The 18,117-nt window shown below is 35.2% G+C and overlaps 1 pseudogene; it reads left to right on the top strand.

Annotated features, from left to right (window-relative positions):
- The first annotated feature begins 13,626 nt into the window (after positions 1–13,626).
- Positions 13,627–13,681, top strand: LOC119473410 (annotated as a pseudogene).
- The last annotated feature ends 4,436 nt before the right edge of the window (positions 13,682–18,117 follow it).

The following is an 18,117-nucleotide window of genomic DNA, read 5'->3' as shown; positions in this document are numbered from 1 at the left end:
ACAACTTACATATGAGTAAACTGTAGAGAGTTTATAAGACTTGCCCATGGGACTAATAGATCATGTTCACCAGATCCTGATACTGGCTTGATACTCTGCACCTGGATTTGTGTTGATCTGCTCCAACTCAGATACCACATCTGGCAAAGCAGCAGCAATTGGAGCTGTTTCTTGGTTGGGTTTGCAAGAATTCAGTCATCTTCCAGAATCCATCCGATTTTTGTAGGGCGCAGACTCATGATTTAAATGAAGGCATGATGGAGATGAAGATCTCTGCATCTTTTAGGTCTTTAAGAATGGTTTTAATCTCTGCCATCCTCTCTCCCCTTGATTCTACAATATTATTTTATATTTACTATTTGGCCAGGGTGGAGGGGTGATTTCATAGGCTTCCAAGTGGCCTTCCTCAAGTCAAGGATCAGTGTGTGCCTTCTGCCAATTTTCATGCATGTACAATCCAGTTATACATTTAAGTATCAGGAAAATGACTAGCAAATGAGTTTGTGGATATTGTGAGCTGAATCTGAGTGACAGTTGCATTTATTACCTGCTCCCTAAATACTCCACTCCAACAGGGAGTCCAGGATAATTCTTTAGGTCCATAAGTATCAATGTCAACTCAGATCTATATTTAATAATCCAGTAACCTTCAAAATGTTTGGAGTATTCTTCTATTACCAGTGTAGAGTTATTACCCAAATATGTGGTCTTAGGTCTTTTCAGGGATAAATTAGAAGAAGCTTTAATGGATACAATTGCTATAGGGTATAGAATCCATTCTTGTGAAGTACCCAGACTCTCCTTCAGTCAAGGGGTTGCAGATATGCAAATTGGATCAGATTCAGAAATTGACTTTTTATTGGGGCAGCTTTTCTCTGTCTTTAGACCATTTATCCTTGACTGTATAGATTGAGAAATACTCTTGTTGGACGTCTACATGTCTTTCCCCTACAGATGCCCTATCCTATTACTCATCTCCATAGCTCTTCATGAGCCTGGATCTCATGGTTGCCATTCCAAAATCTTGTTGCTCGTTATGGTAATTAATCCTGTCTTGCATCTGTCAGTTAAATGATACCACTTGGCCTCTATTAGTTTGGCGTTTTCTTATGCCAACTGCTATCAGTGAGATAGAACAGCATCTCCTATGGTCAGCATCTCCTGGAGTAAAGAAGAGAACCACCAGTGAGCTTCTCAGTGGCATGGGCGCCCCACTCACTAGCACATTTCTCATCCCATTTATAAACACAAAGATGCTTCTGCAGAAAAATGTCAGCTGGTGTGTTTTCCAGCCCTATTTAGTATCATTCTCTATAATATGCTTATTTATCTAAGCCTTTTGATCTCTACTTCATGTTCTGCCATGGCAGTTCCGACATTTCTACTTCACTTAGTGTTGACCACTGCTTTTTCTAAGAAAACAGCGTTTGGCATAATCTCCCTGGGTTCTTGCAAAGGCATAAAATCCAGTATCACAGGAGGGTGCTACTCTCATATAATAAAACCTTAAATGTTCTTTCCCAGCCTTTCTAGATTTATGCGCTATTCATGATCATGTAACTAGCGTTTGTCTCTTTTCGTACGTAGCTCTTTTCCTCCCTTAGCAGGCCCAGTACTTTCCCAGCTGCAATATGTTTTAAGTTGATTCTAGTTATCAGTTTGGAGGTCAGGAGGGAGGTTAGGACTGACCAGGGGACGGGAGGAGAGTTGAACATATTACAAGGGCAGAAACTTCTGCATCATCTTCTAGTTGGGCAGGGGACAAAAGTCAGGGGGAAGGATAACAGCTTCTAACAAGGAAGAGTAAGCCACTTCTCCAGGACCACAGGGTTCAAGATGATCTGGGCTTTAAAGAATTTCAAGTGCTTCCGTTTGTCTCAGAGTCTCATTCCTTCCCAACCAGAGCCCTAACTCTAGCATCACAGATTTGCTGGAGGAAGTTTATTATGGAAATGTAGATTGTAACCATACTACCACTGGCCTTGCCGATGACAGTACAAAATTTTGACTCAGTTCTAAGAGCAATAGGAAACTGTCGAATGATTTTATTTGGGTAGGGAGGGAGGCTGTTTTTATTTTTATTTAATTTTTACATATTTAGGGAGTACAAGTGCAGATTTCTTACATGCATACATTGCATCATGATGAAGACTTGGCTTTTAGCGTACTTATCACCTGAACAGTGAACATTGTACTCAATAAGTACTCCTCCAATCCTCACCCTCTTCCCACCCTCCTACCCTTAGTATTCTCTAACATCTATTACTATACTCTGTATGTTCATGTGTAACCATTGTCTAGCTCCCACTTATAAGTGAGAATATGTGATATTTGTCTGTTTCTGAGTTGTTTCACTTAAAATAATAGTTCCATCTATATGGTTGCAAAAGATACAACTCTATTGTTTTCTTAAATGGCTGAGTAGTATTCCATTGTGTATATTTATGACATTTTCTTTTTTTTTTTTATTTAAAATATTTTATTGGTAAAATATGTTGACACAGAGAAACAAAAAAAAGGGACTTGTTGGAAAATGGCACCAACAGGCTTATTTGATGCAGGGTTGCTACAACATTCAGCTTGTAAAAACAATATCTGTAAACTAAAGTGAAAGCCAATAAAATGCGACATACCTATAGATTTTCTAGAATTTGAACAAAATGGTTAAGCAAGGGGACATGGCACTATAGCATCCTATAATGGTCAAGTATAGGAGTTATGAGTGAGGGATTCACAGAAAGGGAGAAACAGTAGTGAATATAAATGTTCTTCTATTTTTTCTTTATCCAGTCATCCACTAATAGACACTTGAGTTGATTCCATATCTTTGCTATTGTGAACAGTGCTGTGATAAGCATCATGCGTGCAGATATCTTTTTTATATAATAATTTCTTTCCCTTTTGGTATATCACTAGTAGCAGGATTGCTGGATTGAATGATAGTTCTATTTTTCATTCTTTGAGAAATCTCCATACTGTTTTCCATAAAGATTATACTAATTTACACATTGCCACCAACAGTATATAAGCATTACCTCTCTCCACAGCCTCACCAACATCTGGCTGGTTTTAGATATTTTAATAATAAAAAATTAAAATCCTGACTAGTGTAAGATTATCTCATTGTGTTTTTCATTTCCATTTCTCTGATTAATGATGTTGAGTATTCTTTCATATGATTGTTGGCTGTGTGTATGCCTTCTGAAAACTGTTAATGTCCTTTGCTCACTTTTTAATGGGTTTGTTTTTTTCTTTTTTGAATTGATCCTTGTAGATTCAGCATATTAGCTCTTTGTCAGATACATAGTTTGCAAATATTTTTTCTCATTCTGTAGGTTGTCTGCTTACTCTATTAATTGTTTCTTTTGCTGTGCAGATGCTTTTTAGTTTAAGTCCCATTTGTCTATTTTTGTTTCTGTCATGTTTCCTTCTGAGAACTTGGTCATAAATTATTTGCCTAAGCCAAAGTCCAGAAGAATTTTTCCTTGGTTTTCCTCTAGTATTTTTATGGTTTCAGGTTTTTATGCATAGGTCTTTAATCCATCTTGAGTTGATCTTTATATATGGTAAGAAGTATGCGTGAGACCAGTTTCATTCTCCTGCATATGGCAATTCAATTTTTCAAGCACCATTTATCGAAAAGGGGGTCCTTTCCACAGTGTATATTCTTGTTGACTTTTCAAAGTTGAGTTGGCTAGAGATATGTGTCTTTATTTCTGAGTTCTCTATTCTGTTCCACTGATCTGTATTTCTATTTTTATCCCATATCTGCTATCCTGGTTACTATAGCCTTGTAGTGTAATTTGAAGCCAGGAAATGTGATGCCTCCAGTTTTGTTCTTTTTGCTTAGGATTGCTTAGGCTATTCAGGCTTTTTTTTGATACTATGTGAATTGTTTTTTCTAACTCTGTGAAAAAATGAAATTGGTATTTTGATGAAAATTGCATTGAATCTATAGATTCCTTTTGGAAATATGGTCATGTTAACAATATTGATTCAATATTGCTTCTTCTAATCCATAAGCATGGGATGTTCTTCCATTGGTTTGTGTCATCTACAATATCTTTCGTCAGTGTTTTGCAGGGTTCCTTGTAGAGATCTTTTACCTTACTACATGTTTTTATTTATTTATTGTAGCTATTGTAATGGGATTTCCTTCTTAATTTGGTCCTTGGCTAGCTTGTTATTGACATATAGAAGCACTACTCATTTCTGTATGTTAATTTTATATTCCAAAACTTTACTGAATTCATTTATCAAACCTAAGTTTTTTGGTGGAGTCTTTCGGTTTTCTAGGTCTAAGATTATATCAGTGAACAGAGATAATCTGACAACCTCTTATCAATTTGCATGCCTTTTTTTTTTTTTCTCTTGTCTGATTGCTCTGGCTAAGACTTCTAATACTATGTTGAATAGGAATGATGTAAGCACTCTTGTCTTGTTTTAGTTCTTGGAATGCTTTCAACTTTTCCTCATTAAATATGATGTTGGCTATGAGTTTGTCACATATGGCCTTTATTATTTTGAGGTATGTTCCTTATACACCTACTTTGTTGAGAATTTTTATCATGAAGGGATGCTGAATTTTATTGAGGGCTTTTTTGTATCTATTGATATAATCATATGGTTTTTAAAATTCTGTTTGTAACATATCAAGTTTATTGGTTTGCATATATCAAACCATTCTTACATCCCTGGGATAAATTTCACCTGATTATGGTGTATTATCTTTTTGCTGTGCTTGTATTTTGTTGAGGATTTTTGCATCTATGTTTGTCAGGGATATTAGTCTGTAATTTTCTCTTTTTGAAAACCGTTGAATAGTTTTAAACAAGAAATAGGAGTGGATCCTTCTAAATAGTGCTACAGTATGAGTAATACATTGGAGAGAGCCAGAGTAACTGAAGACAGAGCAATTAAGAAATCCTAACATAAATCCAGGATGTAGGTGAGGCCAGCTTAAGCTAGGGTAGTGACATTAATATAGAGAAAAAAATAAACACTTTTAAGAGATATTTGGTAGGTAAGATTTGCAAGACTTGATGACGACTTGTTATAGAAAGTAAGGGATGAGAAGTAAGCCAAGAATGATGCCGAGATTTCTGGCTTGCCTAACTGATGAAGGAGGGTGTCACACCAAATATGAAACAATAGAAAAATACTGATGTGGGAAAGGAGAGAGGTTATGTGTTTACTTTTAGACAGATTAATTTTAAGTTGTGTTTGAGAAATAACAAATTGTCCATTGGATAAACATGTTTAGAGCACAGAAGACTGATCTTAGCTGGAAATGAAAATTTGAGCACCATCTGCTTACTGATAGTAATGTAAGACATGTGCATTAAAACAAAATGTAGATTGAGAGGAGGAGAAAGCTGGGAGCAAGTCTTAAAGAACTCCACAATTTGTTAACCTATAGAACAAAACGAACTGCAGAGAGACAGAAAAAGCCAGAGGAAAAATGAGGAAAACCAGGAGTTTGTTCAGGCTCTGAAACTATGGAAATAAAATATTCCAGAAAGGAGAATCAACAGTATCAAAGTTGCTAAAAGGTCAAGTTAGGTAAGAACTGAATATATCCTTTAGATTAGAGATATGTACCACATTGATGATTATAATGATTGTTGATTTTGGTGGAGTTACAGAATGGAAGCCAGATTAAAGTAGGTTTAGAAGTAGATGGACCACAGACAAATGTCACTTCATATCCACTAGGATGGCTAATATCAAAAGACAAATAATAATTTGTGTTGACAAGAATGTAGAGAAATTGGAACCTTTATGTATTGCTGGTGGGATTGTAAAAAAAATTGCAACTACTCTACACTTTGGTAGTTCTTCAAAATTTAGTTGTCATATGACTCAGCAATTCTACTCGTAGGAATATACCCAAGAGAAGTGAACACATAGGTCCACACAAAATTCAATTAAAAGGCACAGACTGGCAAGTTGGATAAAGAGTCAAGACCCATCAGTGTGCTGTATTCAGGAGACTCATCTCACATACAAAGACACATACAGGCTCAAAATAAAGGGATGGAGGAAGATTTACCAAGCAAATGGAAAGCAAACAAAAGGCAGGGGTTGCAATCCTGGTGTCTGATAAAACAGACTTTAAACCAACAAAGATCAAAATAGCCAAAGAAGGGCATTACATAATGATAAAAGGATCAATGCAACAAGAAGACCTAACTATCCTAAATGTATATGCACCCAATACAGAAGCACCCAGATTCATAAAGTTCTTCGAGACCTACAAACAGACTTACACTCACACACAATAATAGTGGGAGATTTTAACACCCCACTGTCAACATTAGATTAAAGATGAGAAAATTAACAAGGATGTTTAGGACTTGAACTCAGCTCTGGTCCAAGTGGACCTAATAGACATCTACAGAACTCTCCACCCCAAATCAACAGAATATACATTCTTCTCAGCATACATTCTAAAACTGACCACATAATTGGAAGTAAAACACTCCTCAGCAAATGCAAAAGAATGGAAATCATAACAAATAGTCTCTCAGGCCACAGTGCAATCAAACTACAACTCAGGATTAAGAAACACATTCAAAACTGCACAACTACATGGAAACTGAACAATCTGCTTCTGAATGACTACTGGGTAAACAATTAAATTAAAACCCAAATAAATACGTTCTTTGAAACCAATGAGAACAAAGACAAGACACACCAGAATCTCTGGGATTCAGTTAAAGCAGTGTTTAGAGGGAAATTTATAGCACTACATGCCCACAGGAAAATGCAAGAAAGATCTAATATTGACACCCTAACATCACAATTAAAAGAACTAGAAAAGCAAGAGCAAACAAATTCAACAGTTAGCAGAAGACAAGAAATAACTAAGATCAGAGCAGAACAGAAGAAGACAGAGACATGAAAAAATGTTCAAAAAATCAGTCAATCCAGAGCTGGTTTTTGAAAAGATTAACAAAATAGATAGACCATTAGCCAGACTAAGAAAGAAAAGACATAAAAATCAAGCAGACAAAATAAATAACGATAAAGGGAGTATCACCACTGATCCCACAGAAATGCAAACTACCATCAGAGAATACTATAAACATCTCTATGAAAATAAACTAGAAAATCTAGAAGAAATAGATAAATTCCTGGACACATACACCCTCCCAAGATGAAACAAGGAAGAAGTCAAATCCCTAAATAGGCCAATAACAAGTTCTGAAATTGAGACAGTAATTAATAGCCTACCAACCTAAAAAAAGCCCAGGACAAGATGAATTTACAGCCAAATTCTACCACAGGTGCAAAGAGGAGCTGATACCATTCCTTCTGAAAATATTCCAAACAATAGAATAAAAGGAACTCCTCCCTAACTCATTTTATGAGGCCAACATCATCCTCATACCAAAATCTGGCAGACACAAGAAAATTTCAGGCCAATATCCTGATGAACATCAATGCAAAAATCCTCAATAAAATCCTGGCAAACCAAATCCAGCAGCAAATTAAAAAGCTTATCCACCACAATCAAGTCAGCTTCATCACTGGGATGCAAGCTGGTTCAATATACGTAAATCAATAAATGTAATCCATCACATAAACAGAACCAATGACAAAAAAATTGATTATCTCAATAGATGTAGAAAATAACTTCAATTAAATTCACACCCCTTCATGCTAAAAACTCTCAATAAAATAGATATTGATAGAATATATCTCAAAATAATAAGAGCTATTTATGACAAACCAACAGGCAATATCATACTCATGGGCAAAAACTGGAAGCATTCACTCTGAAAACCAACACATGACAAGAATGCCCTTTCTCACCACTCCTATTCAACATAGTACTGGAAGTTCTGGTCAGGGCAATCAGGCAAAAGAAAGAAACAAAGGGTATCAAAATACGAAGAGAGGAAGTCAAATTGTCTCTGTTCACAGATGACATGACTGCATATTTAGAAAACCCTATCATCTCAGACCAAAATCTCCTTAAGCTGATAAGCAACTTTAGCAAAGTCTCAGGAAACAAACTCAATGTGCAAAAATCACAAGCATTTCTATATACCTATAATAGACAAATAGAGAACCAAATCATGAGTGAACTTCCATTTGCAATTGCTACAAAGAGAATAAAATACCTAGGAATACAACTTACAAGGGATGTGAAGGACCTCTTCAAGGAGAACTACAAACCACTACTCAAGGAAATCAGAGAGGACACAAACAAATGGAAAAACATTCCATGCTCATGAACAGGAAGAATCAATATCATAAAAATGGCCATACTCCCCAAAGTAATTTATAGATTCAGTGCTATCCCCATCAAGCTGCCACTGACTTTCTTCACAGAATTAGAAAAAACTACTTTAAATTTCATATGGAACCAAAAAATAGCCTGTATAGCCAAGACAATCCTAAGCAAAAAGTACGAAGCTGGAGGCATTATGCTACGTGACTTCAAACTATACTACAAGGCTACAGTAACCAAAACAGCATGGTACTGGTACCAAAACAGATATATTGACCAATGGAACAGAACAAAGGCCTCAGAAATAATGTCACACATCTACAACCAACTGATCTTTGACAAATCTGACAAAAATAATCCATGGAGAAAGAATTCCCTATTTAATAAATGATGCTGGGAAAACTGGTTAGCCATATGTATAAAACTGAAACTGGACCCCTTCATTATACATTATACAAAAATTAACTCAAGATGGGTTAAAGGCTTAAACGTAAGACCTAAAAGCATAAAAACCCTAGAAGAAAACCTAGGTAATACCATTCAGGACATAGGCATAGGCAAAGATTTCATGACTAAAACACCAAAAGCAATGGCAACAAAAGCCAAAATTGACTACTGGGATCGAATTAAACTAAAGAAGCCTTCTGCACAGCAAAAGAAACTACCATCAGAGTGAACAGCCAACCTACAGGATGGGAGAAAATTTTTGCAATCTATCCATCTGACAAAGGGCTAATAATCTAGAATCTACAAGGAACTTAAAGAAATTTATAAGGGAAAAAAAAAAACATCAAAATGTGGGCAAAGGACATGAACAGACACTTCTCAAAAGAAGACATTTATGTGGCCAACAAACATATGAAAAAAAGCTTATCATAACTGGTCAGTAGAGAAATGCAAATCAAAACCACAATGAGATACCGCCTCACGCTAGTTAGAATGGCAATCATTAAAAAGGCAGAAGACAACAGATGCTGGAGAGGGTGTGGAGAAATAGGAATGCTTTTACGCTGTTGGTGGGAGTGTAAATTAGTTCAACCATTATGGAAGACAGTGTGGTGATTCCTCAAGGATCTAGAAAAAGAAATACCATTTGACCCAGCAACCCTATTACTGGGTATATACTCAAAGGATTGTAACTCATTCTACTATGAAGACACATGCACCGTATGTTTATTGCAGCACTGTCCACAATAGCAAAGACTTGGAACCAACTGAAATGCTCCTCAATGATGACATTGGATAAAGAAAATGTGGCACATATGCACCATGGAATACTATGTAGCCATATAAAAGAATGAGTTCATGTCCATTGCAGGGACATGGATGAAGCTGGAAACCATCATTCTCAGCAAACTAATGCAGGAACAGAAAACCAAACACTGCATGTCTCAATCATAAGTGGGAGTTGAACAATGAGAACACATGGACACAGGGAGGGGAACACCACACACGGAGTCCTCTCAGGGGCTGGGGTCTTGTGGAGGGATAGCATTAGGAGAAATACCTAATGTAGATGACCAGGCGATGGAGGCATCACACAACCACCATAGCACGTGTATATCTATGTAACAAACCTGCATGTTCTGGACATGTATCCCGTAACATAAAGTATAATTTAAGAAAAAAAAGTAAGAACAAAAAGAAAACTCTGTACAAACTAGAAATAGGGGGGAACTTCCTGAAGTTGATAAAGAGCATGTAATACACACCAATAAAAGCTATATTTAAATGAATAAATGAATAAAATTAGTTGATAAATGAATAAAAATTAGTATTCTCAATAACTGTAAATTTAATAATTGGGAGATATTAATGACTTTTTATGCTTTATTACCAATGACATTTTCAGGAGTTCAATCTAAACACTAATATGTGGAGGCATTATTGTTTAAGCTAGTAACTGTATGAGAAGTTCATATTGAGAAGGGGGTTATTAATGGAACAGAAAAAAAATATTTTACTTGTACATAGTAGTCCGATCAGTGAACATTTTAGGAAACTTGTTGTTCTATAGTCACATAAACAAGCTCAGTAGTCAGGTTGCCCAGGTTCAAATTTCAGCTGCGCCATTCACTGGTCATATAACTTCAGGCAGGCTACTCTACTTATTTAACTGCAAAATGGGTGTAATAGTACCTAATCACAAAGTTATTGTGAGTGTTAGATTAGAAAACTCAGATACAGCAACTAACATGGTGTGTGTCATTTGTCAGGAACTCAATAAATGTTAGCTACTGTCATTGTACTATTGACAGTGATATTGATCATTGATATAGAAGTTACTACTCATTTGTTTTGTTGTATGTGGAACTTTATTTTTTTGAGACAGGGTCTCTCACTCTATTGCACAGGCTGGAGAGCAGTGGTGTGACCACAGCTCACTGCAGCCTTGACCTCCCAGGCTCAACTGATCCTCTGACCTCAGCCTCCTAAAGTGCTAGGATTACAGGCATGAGTCACTGCACTTGTCCTATATGTGGAACTTTTTTATTAGATGTTATTAGAAATACTTCTTTTAATGGTAATGTCCATATAGCAATAAACTTTTTAAAATAAAAATTAAAAGCCTAATTTTCTGATCAAATTTCCATTTTTTCCAGTTTTCCCACTTAGGTGAATAATGTGCAATGATCTTAATGGAAAATCAAGACATTAACATCTTGCTGAGTATTTGAAAGATAGTGCTAAAAATTCATTTTACTGAGTAAATTTGAGTTTACTCTTGGTTTACTGCAGAAATGCAACAACATAGACCAAAACTAAACGAGATAAATCAGAACCTTAATATGTTTTTAAATTCTTAAGTATTATAGTGTTTGTGCTGCTGATATATCTATCATCTCATTTTTATTGTTATTTATTGGTTTTTGGTTTTTTTGTGTGTGTTTTTATTTTATTTTATTTTACTGTTTTCAGACAGTCTCCCTCTGTTACCCAGGCTAGAATGCAATGGTGTGATCTCAGCTCACAGCAACCTCCACTTCCCAGGCTCAGGTGATCTTCCTGCCTCAGCCTCCCAGTAGCTGGGACTAAGGCATGACCCCCCCAACCACACCCAGCTAATTTTTGTATTTTTTGTAGAGACAAGGTTACACCATGTTTCCCAGGCTGGTCTCAAACTCCTGGGATCAAGTGATCTGCCCACCTTGGCCTCCCAAAGTGCTGGGATTACAGGTGTGAGCCACTGTGCCCAGGCTCATTTCATTTTTAAATTATCACAGTATTATATCATTAGTTAAAAGTAATTCCCATGGGCTGGGTGTGGTGGCCCTCACCTGTAATCCCAGCTCTTTGGGAGGCTGAGGCAAGAGGATTGCTTGAAGCTAAGTATTTGAAACCAGTCTGGCCAACTTAGTGAGAACCCATCCCTATAAAAATAAAAAATAAATAAAAATTGTTTAAAAATTAGCATGATTTAGAAAATTACATTATTTATAAGGTGTAAATAATGTTCCATATAGCATTGTTTCCCAGAAATCCATTTAACACATTTTTTTGTTCTTTAAGGATTCATTCTTTACCTGCCTCATATCTTCATGACCATAAGATATGTTTTCATTAAAATTTTACTACTGTTAGTTTAACGAATATCTACAGTCTCTGAGGGAAAAATTCCATACTGTAAATCATTGTTTCTCAAACTGCTTTTTGGAAGTTTTTCAGGGATCTGAAAGTTCTCTATGGATTCTTTTTTAGTGTCATATGTTTACTCGTGTAAAATAATATAATTTCAAAAGAGACTCGGGGTTATTTGAATGATCTTATAACTGAATACTACCACTCAGATTTTCTGCCTGGGTTTGTGCATATATTTACGATTACACTGTCAGCAAGGAGTACTGCTTTGTCATTGCCTAATGAGAAAGGAATGGAAATGTACTGAATACCGAAATGATGAATCCAGGCCAAGTGAAGACAAAAATGGCATCATGGCAGGTTGTACAAAGATTTCCTTATTATCCAACCTTTTAAAAAGTGGTAAAATTGAGCCATTATAAGATTTTATAGGTACATCAAACCCAAAGGAGTCTATGCTATAATAGTATTCATAACAAGCAACAATTTCCTTTCAGCCACATATATATTACATTAAATAAATGTCCCTAGTTTACATTTTACTGGTTTGTAGTTTTGTACATTTGTGTTCATTTTATGGTCATATAGCAAACATAAGCATTGGAAGTTTAAACCTAACTTAATATTTATAGATATTTGAACAATACTATAACAAAAACAGTCAAAACTGAGCAGTCTTTAGAACATTTTTTGAAATGCTATTATAAAACATTCTAATTTCTATAGCTGCATACTTTTTCATTATTTCATTTGGATTGTATTTTAAAATGTCTTTTTAAATCTATTTTTTCTACTGCTTATTATATGTCAAGCACTGTTCTAATTGCTTTTCGTGTATTAATTTATTTATTTATCACAATACCATCCTTGGAGGGAAGCTAATACCATTGCGTAGATGAAGAATCTGAACTATTGTAAAAATAAGTATTCTCAGCAAATTGACACAAGAACAGAAAACCAAACACCGCATGTTCTCACTCATAGGTGGGTGTTGAACAATGAGAACACATGGACACAGCAAGGGGAACATCACACAGCAGGACCTGTCAGAGAGTGGGGGGTTAGAAGAGGAATAGTAGGGGGTCAGAGAATAAGAAAGGGATAGCATTAGGAGAAATACCAAATGTAGATGACGGGGTGATGGATGCAGCAAACCACCATGGCACATGTGTACCTATATAACAAACCTGCACGCTCTGCACATGCACCCCAGAACTTAAAGTATAATAATAAAAAATAAAATAAAAAATATATAAAAATAAAATAAGTAACAACAATAAAAAAGAATAAGTCTGCCCAAGGTAGGTCAACCAACAACTAAGTGGCAGAGTACACATTCAAATCCAGATATTCTGTCTCCAAGGCACATATGCTTAACCTCTAAAGTATACTTTCCCTATCATTTATATGACATTTATGATCTATAATTCCCCTGAAGTTATTCAAATACTGAAAATGACTTTCTCTAAATCTTATCCTTTGTGGTTTTTAAGGTAAAAGAATGTTTGATTGTTCCTTTAAAAACTCTATTAGTCTTAGTTTTCACGAATAATTTTTCTCCAGCTTCCTAACATTTCCTAAAATTGTTCCCTGGAAGTAAAAGTACTGCTTCTTTTCTGTAATGACCACTTATTTGAGTATTTCCTTGCTCCAACAATGTCTACCCATCGTGTTCTCGGATGTTGCCCAAACCACTCTGAAGACAAAGTTAATTTTAAGGGGATTTCAGAGTCAATCATATTAACAGTTTAATTAAAATTGGGATAGAATGGAGGGAAAGTGTAAGCACTGAGTATATTAGATACCTAATGTGTTAACAGCTCTTTCAGAATTTGTCTAGCAGGCTTTCCAGTTTTTGCCCCTTCAAAAAAGATACCTAATAAATACACACTTTTATAAATTTTCATTGGTTTGGAAAAATTTATAGTAACAAGTAAATTCAAAATCATTGCAGTGAAGACTCATGGAGGCATGTAGCTAATATGGCAACTGTGTCAGTCAGGATCACATTAGGAAATGGAAATCACACCCAAATTAGGCATTTTCTCTTAATCAAGGGATTCCTTCCAAGGGAGTGGGTGGGGTCTAGGGAAATTGCACCCCTAGTACTAACAGGACAGTATCTTTACCATTCTAAGCCTGAAGGGCATGAAAGGGAAGAGTCATGAGAAACAAAAGGATAGAGTCCCGTGGAGGGAGCCACCTGACTGAAGTCACAACCTTTGGTAGAAAGAACCAACCAGCCAATGGAGACTCCCTCAGGGAGATGGTAAGGAAATAAAACACCTGCCGTTTCTCTCCTCCTTTCCTTCAGCTCTTGCTGGGACTCACACTGGCAACCCAAACCAGCAGCCAGAGGCCAACGTGGCTCACTGAAGTAGCACATACTTCCAAAGCTCCTGGGGAGCATAAAGAACAGCAGATGGGGGATTGGAGAGGCAAGCAGAAAATATCTAGGATCAGCACTATGGTTGCTGTTTGTATTTTATGTTTAATCATCGACCCAAGCTGCTTTATCACTAAATAGTTTTTTCCCCACCTAAAGGGCTCTGTACCTAGAAATATTCCTTCATTTCACATAGCAGAGAAACTTCTTTTTCACTAATTCCTTATGTACCCCAGTCACCCTTCCAGTGAAAGTTTCCAGGCCACCCTACCTAAAATTGTAAACCCTCAGTATGTTTTATTCCCTTCTATTCTATTCATTTCTGCATCCCTGGTGCTTAGGATAGGCCTGGCACAAAGAGATTTCCCAAATGTTTTAGTAATTAATTGTAATTAATTAGTAATTAATTGCTTACTAGCTGTGTGACCTTGGAAAAGCTACTTAACCTCTCTGTGCATCAATTTTCTCATCTTAAAAGTAGGAATAATTAATAACTATCCCATAGGTTGGTGATGAGGATTAAATGAATTAAAATGTGGAAAGTGGTTAGAATAGTGCCTGACAAAACAAAAACACATGAATGTTAGCAACTGTTTTACTGAAAACTCTTGAATTCTAATTTTTTATTTATGTTTTAGGATAAAGTATTAGTGGTTAATTTGTCTCAAAGAAAATGAAAACTTAAGTTGTACCAACTCTAATCTTTTTCTTCCTGATAGTTTAGTTGTATCTAACTTTAAACCAATAAACCAATTTGATTTATGCATTTTTGGATGTGCATACAAATTTGTAATTTTTTTTTTGCCAAGGTTGAAACTAATAAGTAAAGCACACAGTAAAAATGTCTGTCTTTCTCTTTCTTTACAGGCATACTGAAAGCAGAAATTTGTCAAGTAGAATCAGTATATAGCAATTATAATTGTTTAAGCAAATTTCATTTTTGATAACGCTCTCTTCCACTATTTAAAAGCAAGTGATGATGACCATACTGTTATACGTTTTCCTTTATTTACTTTTGCTTAGAATTAAACTTTCTTTATGCTAAAAAATAAACCATAAAATTTGGGATGCAATTCAAAAAATAGTTTTACAGAAATTATCTAATTTTCTCAGCAAAAAAAAAGTAGCATTAGCCAAACTTAATACAGGCTAACATTCAAGAATTAAAAGTTTTAACCACTCAAGGACTCTTAAGAAATTTAATATGGAGACTATGCTTATTTTAATGCTGAGGTCTTACCTTTTTGTCTTCTGTATGAACAACTTACAGATAATTAACATACATGAACTAAGAAAAGCACAAATAAATTATCTATTTTTCAATTGTTCAATAATTTTTCCTGCTGAATTATATGTATCTATAAAAGCTGACTTGTTATCCTGAACTATTAATAATAAAATGCATTCTTTAATTAAATGAGTTATTTGATTATTATCAGCCAAGGAAAACAAAACAGCTATTAAGCTAAAATTACTATTTTATAAAGCATTATTGTTCTTAGAAGTATTCGTGTGAATATGTACACTTCAATGGAGTGAATCTTCTTGCAGAAAGATGAATTGACCAAAAATTTTACATTATTTCTGATATTCATTCAAAAAAATTCATTTGAAATAGCTGCAGATTTACAAAATTTCTGAAGACAGAATAATCATCATTTTTAAAATCCAGGAACCCACTCAATGTTCATTCTTTTGACTATGAGAAATTTACAACTACTTAACATCTTATTGTGGGTTTCTTTTTCTGTCCTTTCTTTTTATTCTTTTTTAATCCCTTTTTTTGGCAGACATAATTACAACTAATAAAACAAACTGACAAAATTATTATTATAATAACGTTTTTAAGGACTTTCTCTAATAGCCTATTTTTATTTCTTCTAATCCTACAACTCTTTCTCAAATTTATTGTCACTCTAGAAACATTAAGAACCATTAATTGAATCAGGACATTCATGATACTCCTAAAGCACTTTGAACCGTTATGTAGGGTTTCTATCAATTTTGTCCAATTTAAGGCTGCCTTAAGATGACTCTTCATGCATGCAAGCATTCATCCATTTAAAGCACTGCTCTAGGTATGGGAGGGATATCTGCAATGAATATGATAGACATCTTACCTCCTATGCTCACCTACATACCTTATTCCTTCCTTGCTGGCTCAATGAAAATGATCATAATCACCATTTATTGAGCACTTATAAGGTAAATTCACTGTTGTGATGTGTGCTTAACAGAATTATCTATTTAATTCTCACAAGCTAACCTGGTTAAGAGACAGTTCAGTGCACTCCAGCTCATCTCCTGGCTCTGCCATTTACTAGCTGTGTTCCTTGGGCAAGTAATCTCACCTTCCGGGACCTCCATTCTTTATCCATAAAATTGAAATAATAATAGTTATCTTCTGTTTGTAAATCAGGGAGAATCATACCTAGCACAGGGATTCTTGTGAATATTGAATTAGTTGTGTAAATAAAGTGCTTAGAATAGTTCCTGGCTTGGTAAACGTGAGCCATTATTATAGGTGTTGTTTTATCAATTAAAATACTGATACATTTTAGTAACCAAGCAACCAAGAGCATTGGACTAGGATCTCTAAACCCAGGTCTCACTCCATGAATGTCCAAGTGAGGTGTTAACTGTACCAACTACCAATTTACAACAGATTTCGCCCTTCCAGAAAAATAAAAATATAAAAAGAAAAAAATATTGCTCTCTGAATGAAGCTAAAGAAGCTCTCTAACAGTCAAGTTTGCTTGAATATAATAGTGAAGGGAAATATTAAAGATTTTCAAATACTTATTGAAAGAAAAAGAGGGAAGAAAAATGACAGAGCATTTAGAGTTATAGCAGATGTGAACAATATGGTAGCAGGAAATTCCTCTTATTTGCTATTTAATCATCCTTCATAGCATATGTATTATTAGACACCTATCACAACATGCAAAAAGAAAAGAGAAAACTTGCTGGGATTGAACATCAGGCACAAGTAATTCAAACTAGACTAAGAAAGCGTCATCAAAGCATAACTTTTGCTTTTTTGCCAGTTCTGGCTGTCTTGAGCCAGTATTTTCACATTTAAAGAATATTAATCAGTCACATTTAAAATCGATTTATGAGATTTCTTATTTTTTACCAGTTTGTGGATCACAGTAAATGTGAGTAATTATGCTCAGTTGTAAAAGGTAGAAAGTGATTTCACTTCAAGTCATATTTTCCACATTACTTCTGTAGAAAAATAATTTACGGAACTCTGAATGTCAGCCACCACTGTATTATACTACAATGCCCCTATATTAAATAAAGCATTCATTCTCAACAAAGATTTTTTTCTAACGGTTTGAAGATCATAATCTGTGTATTTCCAGAGCATGTGCTAATAAACTGCTTAATATTATATATATTTAGAAAACAGTATTTCATGGAGGAAGAACAAAATATAGATTATTTTGTTCTCTTCATTGACAAGCATTAACAGTGGGAATGGATGACAGGGTAAGTATTATCCCCAGTTGATAAGATGGTAGAAAAGATAGCTAGAGCGTATGAGTGTTATAATCAAGAAGTAAATATAAGTCAGCCAAACACATGAGGACATTATTTGGAGCCTTTTTGCTTGCATATGTTCACATAACATTTCAGCTGGGTAATGCAAGACTTTAACTTATGCATATCTGTGGGATAGAGGAATCTCTCAAAGAATGAAGAGAGACATTATTCAAAAGTGTACAGTGGAAAATTGGTCCTCACAATGGGCTTCCTTTACAGAAAACCACTGGGTTGGCAGTATGTATTCTATCATGCATGGTTTTCTAGGGTTTGAGTCAGCTGGTCCAAGCAGGAATAACAATTAGAGCACTGTGCAACAGTAATTGCTTGCTATAGCAATATTGAAGCAAAGTCGTGTGTCTCC

The sequence above is a fragment of the Cebus imitator genome, unplaced genomic scaffold, assembly GCF_001604975.1.
Source record: "Cebus imitator isolate Cc_AM_T3 unplaced genomic scaffold, Cebus_imitator-1.0 Scaffold156, whole genome shotgun sequence".
Lineage (NCBI taxonomy): Eukaryota > Metazoa > Chordata > Mammalia > Primates > Cebidae > Cebus > Cebus imitator.
This window is presented reverse-complemented; position numbering and strand designations above follow the sequence as displayed.